Here is a 6171-nt window from a genome sequence, read left to right as displayed (position 1 = left end):
ATACAAGGTGTCAGTTCATTATATGAAACAACAAAAGTTAACTGTAAACCATATCAGTTCAATGTATAGGAACAGAAAAACAAAAGTTCGCACGCCAAACCTTAGTAGTTTACTGTGTAAAAAAAATATACAAACAGAGTTCATACTCCAAATATAATAGTTAACTACATATTTGTTTTTGACAAAAAACCCTCATCTACCACTAGCCCAACCAACCAGAGAGGTCGGTAGGAATCTATGCCATTGAGCCATCAACAGATGGGAGGCTTGATGGAACCATATTCATCGGGTCGATGAGATCACCACCACCACTGACGCGCCTCTGTGATACAATTACGTTATAACATGACCAAGTAATACCGACTTGAAATTTTTGAAGACGAAAATGAAACTAGAAACTAACAGAATAAGTTGCTAAGATGGGCCTGGACTCGTCCTAATGGTGGGCCTCATCCAATTGCCTTTAAGCACAAAATCTCCACTGTAGAAAACTTCCTGATATAAACATGACGTTCTGGGATCCGGCTTGCCTGGTCCCTCCCTGTGCTTCCATCCGTGCTTCCACTTAATTTTACGGTTTTTTTTAATCTAATCATCTCCCCCCTGATTTTAATGGGGTGGGGCCGGGCCTTATTTCAAGCCACGTAAACGGGAGCACGGATGGGCACATGACGGGGGAGCAGGCAAGTCTCGTCCGACGTTTTGGTAGTCAAGATCTTCCAAAGAAATAACTGATTTGATCTCCTAGTATATTCTTTGAACGATCTGATTCTTGTGCCGTACCGAACCGAAGTAGTACTCAGCACGTTCATCTATTTTTCCTTTATTACGATATTATGAAAAAGTCCCTTCAATTGCATCGAACGTAGTAAAACAGCCAAGGTTTCTTGATGCTTCCTGCTCGGACACGTGAACTGCAAAGTAGCATACTTGGAAACAAATAACAATGAACTTATTACTTGCACCGCGTGCGACATTTTTCAGCACACACTCACCGTCGTATCTAAGGAACTTTAGCATGTAAATATCTCCGACTTTTATTCCAGCAATATCACTATTTGACGTAGCTAGTACCACCTGGGTCGTATCAGTTCTATCTTACGATTTTTTTTCTTCCGCCCACCCTTTCATCAGTTTTTTATCCCTCCTAATTAGTGCATGGATGTGTGTATGAGTATCTTGCTAAATTGTTGGCTTGGCCATCCTTTTGTGCTGCTAATAATCAATAGAGGATAGGTATAGGATATAATAGTCAAATCAATTAATTTTTCCAAAGTAGTACTCCTACTTTGGGAGGTGGACTAGGAGCACTCGGCGACGCAACCTTCTGAAATCATGACCGATCCTCTGCCCACTTGGGATGCGTGTCATTTTTGACGAAATGATTTGTTACATGTGAATACACGACCGACGCGTAGAATCAAACAGTATGTACATATGCTGCGTCATTTAATATAGATGGGACATCCTAGTAAATTCGGCAACTAAAGTCCGCAAACATTGATCTGCATTGACTGGATGGAAGACTTGTGCACGTCGCCTTGATTGTATATTGTACAACAGTGTATGTAGGTAAAAGTTGTTCGTGGGAGAATGTTTGTTACCGTAGGAAACTGGTGTCGGGAGTGAAAAATATGTGAAAGTTCACTGTCATGAGTAAAAAAGTACATTGTCGCATCTATAGTCTAAAAAATATACATAAAGAAGAATTCGAGTCGACAAAACATTCGCTTGAACACGATTGGGATTAACACTAATGGAGGCGGTGCAAGTTCACAAACACGCAGCAACCACATCCGGTGCTTATTAGAAGGAAAATTACATATTAGTTGGAAATATTAGTCCGACGCACGCGGACAGAGGATGATCCCCAGTTTATTTACTGAATCTTATAGACATATCAGCTACATATAAAAACATCTGGTTTCCAGGACTAGTTGCGCTAACAGGTGCACATTAGGGTCGAGCATCGCACAGTGTAAGATTGTGAGAAGACAACAGATTCAGGCGACATTGCAGCATACGAACAACACAACGACAGTGGCAATTAGAACCATCTAACGATAGGATCGAGCATAGGGGACGAGTGGAGCTGAGAATGAAACAACTGTGGCGAGATTGGTGTGGTGAAGAAGATGGTCGTTTTTATGAGCATGAGGAAGGAGGAAGATGACCATTTCCGCGAACATCATTGTGTCGTTGGGAGGAAGAGAGAGCTTGTGCATTAAATTCAACCAGGTGGTTGGGGAGTTGTTATGTGAGGGCGGTCCACCATAGTTTTTATGAGCATGTAGCAATTACCACCACATTTCTGTTGAATGGAGATGAATAATTTATGTTAGATAATTTTCTTTTAAAAGGAAAATCCATTAAGTGAGAAGCTAATGCTTACACAAACACGAGTTAAGCTCCTTTGAGCGGGTTTGTTTCCCAGATAAACCAAACACGGTAAGTCCTAAACCCTGTTTTCTATTAAAGCATGTCGAAACAAGTATTTGTTCTTCTTTTAGATGACCCTGATCTTTTAGGGGGCGTATAGGGCATAAAGTGTTAGTTCATCAGTGACATAAGAATGTAGTACTAAACTGCTAATGAATGATTGTGGCTGGAGTTTAGTGTGCCGCGGAAGAAACATTACCGCGTGAGAAGTAAACGAAGTGTACGACCAGAGGTTGGCAGTTACAGCACGTTCATGTGATAGATGCATGGTGGGACCAGAGTTAGAGCACATACATTAAATTCCCAGCTTTCTTAGAACATGATAATACCTGAGATTATTATAGAAAATGTTTCTGAAAATTTTCTCATGATGTACTCAGTTTCTCAATCAACAAAAAAGAAAAACACAAATGAAATATGTTAGAAAATCTCTCAAATCTAATTTGATAATTTCACATGAATTAGAATCGTAAAAGTTAAGTTCATAGAAATGTGTGATTTGGTGAAATGGCTTTTAACTTTGAGACGAAAGAGTTGAAGGAAGATGAAACGGGATAGATGGAATCAATGGGAAATGCATTAACTCATGATGCGACCATTGCTTGAGTAAATGTAGCTTTAGTTGTTGGATGTTGGCGGCTAGAGCAGGAGCGTGTTGTACAGTGGGCCATTGCATGCAGAGAATACAGTGCTATACATCTCTAATTCAGAACATACATGCAACAAAAAGGATGAATACATATAGTGGTGTGAATCTCAATGCATATTCAATGGCGAGATATCAGGGGGTTGAGCCCGCAGGTGCTCCTGTGCAACTTCATCCTACTTTGGTACTCCCTCCGTTTTTATTTAATTCGCATATTAGCTTTGGTCAAAGTCAAGCTTTACAAACTTTGACCAAGTTTATATACAAAAATATTAAGATATACAATAACAAATCAACAACATTAGATTTATTATTAAATGTACTTTCACATTGTATAGATTTATTATGATAAATGTCTATATTGTTTTTTATAAACTTGGTCAAACTTTACAAAGTTTGACTTCAGTCAACTCTAATATGTAGAGTAAATAAAAACGAAGGAAGTACTATCACATCCTGTTAGTCTTAGTGCTATCATGCCTAACTGCCTACGGAAGTGTCGATATCGTACGTCACCTAGCTGACCCAGCCCACGCTCCGGTGTTTTTTGCATATGGATACTTGGTTGAGATGTGTGCAGCTTCCTCCTCCATGATGATAGTGCAGTGTCACCATGAAACATCTCGATATGGACTTGGGATGGTTCCAATGTAGTATAGCCTTTGTTTCCTCTGTCCTGCGTCTTCTTTAAATGTTTTTTTTGCGGGTGTTCTTCAAAGGTTCATCCAATAAAATCCCAACTCCTTTTCTTTTGAATTTCCATTCTATTTAGATATGGTGTATGTAGATCTAATTGTTATTTCTTCCGTTCCTTTATATAAGGTGTATTTGTTTTTTGATAAAATTTCACAATGTAAGATGCATTTGTTCTAATTCCTCATAATTCTCTTTTCAGCCCTCAGGAAAGAAAGGAAAGTATCTCTCTCCTGATTGCGTGCATCTCTCCTTGTAGTAAAATAAGTAAAGTATTTCTCTCGATTGCATGTATGTCTTACTTTTCTTGACTAACTGATTTACTTGCCACTAACCAATAAATTTGGCAAGGGTAGTTTAGTCCTAACAAATTTATAATTATCTGCCTTGGTCACCTCGCCGAAAATAATACACCTTACATAAAGGAACAGAGGGAGTATATCATAGCAATTAATGGGAGGCGCTAAATCATAGGACATGCAGTACCTATATAGTTGGTTAACATGTAACGATCATGATAATAGTGGAGTAGGAGTACTTCATATTGCGCTACCTTCGCTTCCCAATATATGTTGTATAATTCTAAGTTTAATAAAGTTCATATAGAAAAAATCAACATCGACAATATCAGTAGATCTATCATGAAATATCCATTATGTATTTGTTTGATATTGTGGATGACAACCTTATTATCGACAAACTTGATCAAACTTTTTTTAATACAAACCATATTTTTAAAATGGACGAAGTACTTCCTAATATATATATATATATATATATATATATATATATATATATATATATTTGGAGCATAAATAATCATAATACTTGTTCTAAGGGCACACATATTTTGAAACACAAAATACTAATTGGAGTATGATCAGCCAATGATCTGTGATTTTTTTAATGGAACATAGTATTCCAAATTATCTCCAGTACAATTTTCTTGCAACAAACAAGATGCTGTAATGTTAAAATCAAAGCACAATGACATATTTTCAAAATACGACAACTGGTCACTATGAACACACTGTTAGAAACGCAAGTCCGTGCGACCGACCTATGGTTGGATGGTTAAGAAGACAGTGGTATCCCCAGTCCATCAGAGTTCAACTCCTAGACTTGACATTGGTGCTCGTATTTTCCTAGGCCTTCCGACGATGTGTGTTCAGTGGAGGAGACGTTCTCATTGATTAGGAAGGTGTCTATGGCAACTTCGTCAATCTCAAAATGATGTGCCGGCTCACTCACTTGGAGGTGCTCATAGGGATAGAGTGTGCATGCATGCATTTATAGGGGTGAGTGTATGTACGTATGTATAAACGTCTGCGTTTGTACTTTGTTAAAAAAAAGGGAACACGAGTCCATTTTAACATAATTGATCCACCGCACATACGTTTACCACACTGGTCCAATGTCTCCAAGTGAGATCTGAAATCCTCAAAGCATGCATAATTGATCTACCAAAGGTACGTGTTGGTTCCTGTTATTGTACAATTGTGGTCTCGCTAACATAGTAATATACATGTGGGTGCATACAATTTTATGTTTTGATGAATCAATGGTTTGGTTATTTTCCTCGACCTACTCCCATTCCTCTTTCTAATAGACAGGTCGCATATAGTGGTCATACCAAAACATAACTAATGAGGTTCCTTCCGAAATATCTCATCTAGCGTACCTTTATGTAAAGCAACGATTGTTTATTAGTGGTTACTCTTCTCGCCACAGCTCACTTCTTCGATGTCCACTGTGTAAATACCAAGAATTCACAATTGTAGTGTGTTCCAATTCTTTCTTTCTTTTTTGATAAAATCCAAATACCATGTAGAGCGGCATGCCATCATCATCATCTGTTTTTCATCCCTCCTGGTTTTAGTGCATGGATGTGTGTATGAGTATCTTGATGAATTGTTGGCTTGGCCTTTGTGCTGCTAATCAATAGAAGATAGGTATAGGATATCATAGTCAAATCAATTAAAGCTTCCAACGTAGTAGTACTTTAATACTATCACATTCTGCTAGTCTTAGTGCTATCATGCCTAGCTACCTACGAAGGTACGTCACCTAGCTGACCCAGTCCACGCTCCGGTGATGTTTTGGATACGAATACTTGGTTGGGATGAGTGCAGCTTCCTCCTCCATGATGCCAGTGCAGTGTCACCATGGACCATCTCGATGTGGACTCGGGATGGTTCTAGCATAGTTTAATCTTCGTTTCCTCTGATCTTCATCTTCTTTAAAGATTCATCCAACGGAATCCCAACTTCTTTTCTTTTGGATTTCCATTCTATTTGGATATGGTGTATGTAGATCTAATTCTTATATAAAGAAACCTCAAACTAGCAATTAATGGGAGGCCCTAAATCTTAGGACATGCAATCATGATAATA

This window comes from Triticum dicoccoides, chromosome 2A (genome assembly GCF_002162155.2).
Source record: "Triticum dicoccoides isolate Atlit2015 ecotype Zavitan chromosome 2A, WEW_v2.0, whole genome shotgun sequence".
In the NCBI taxonomy this organism is placed as follows: Eukaryota; Viridiplantae; Streptophyta; class Magnoliopsida; order Poales; family Poaceae; genus Triticum; species Triticum dicoccoides.
Note: the sequence above shows the minus strand (reverse complement) of the source record.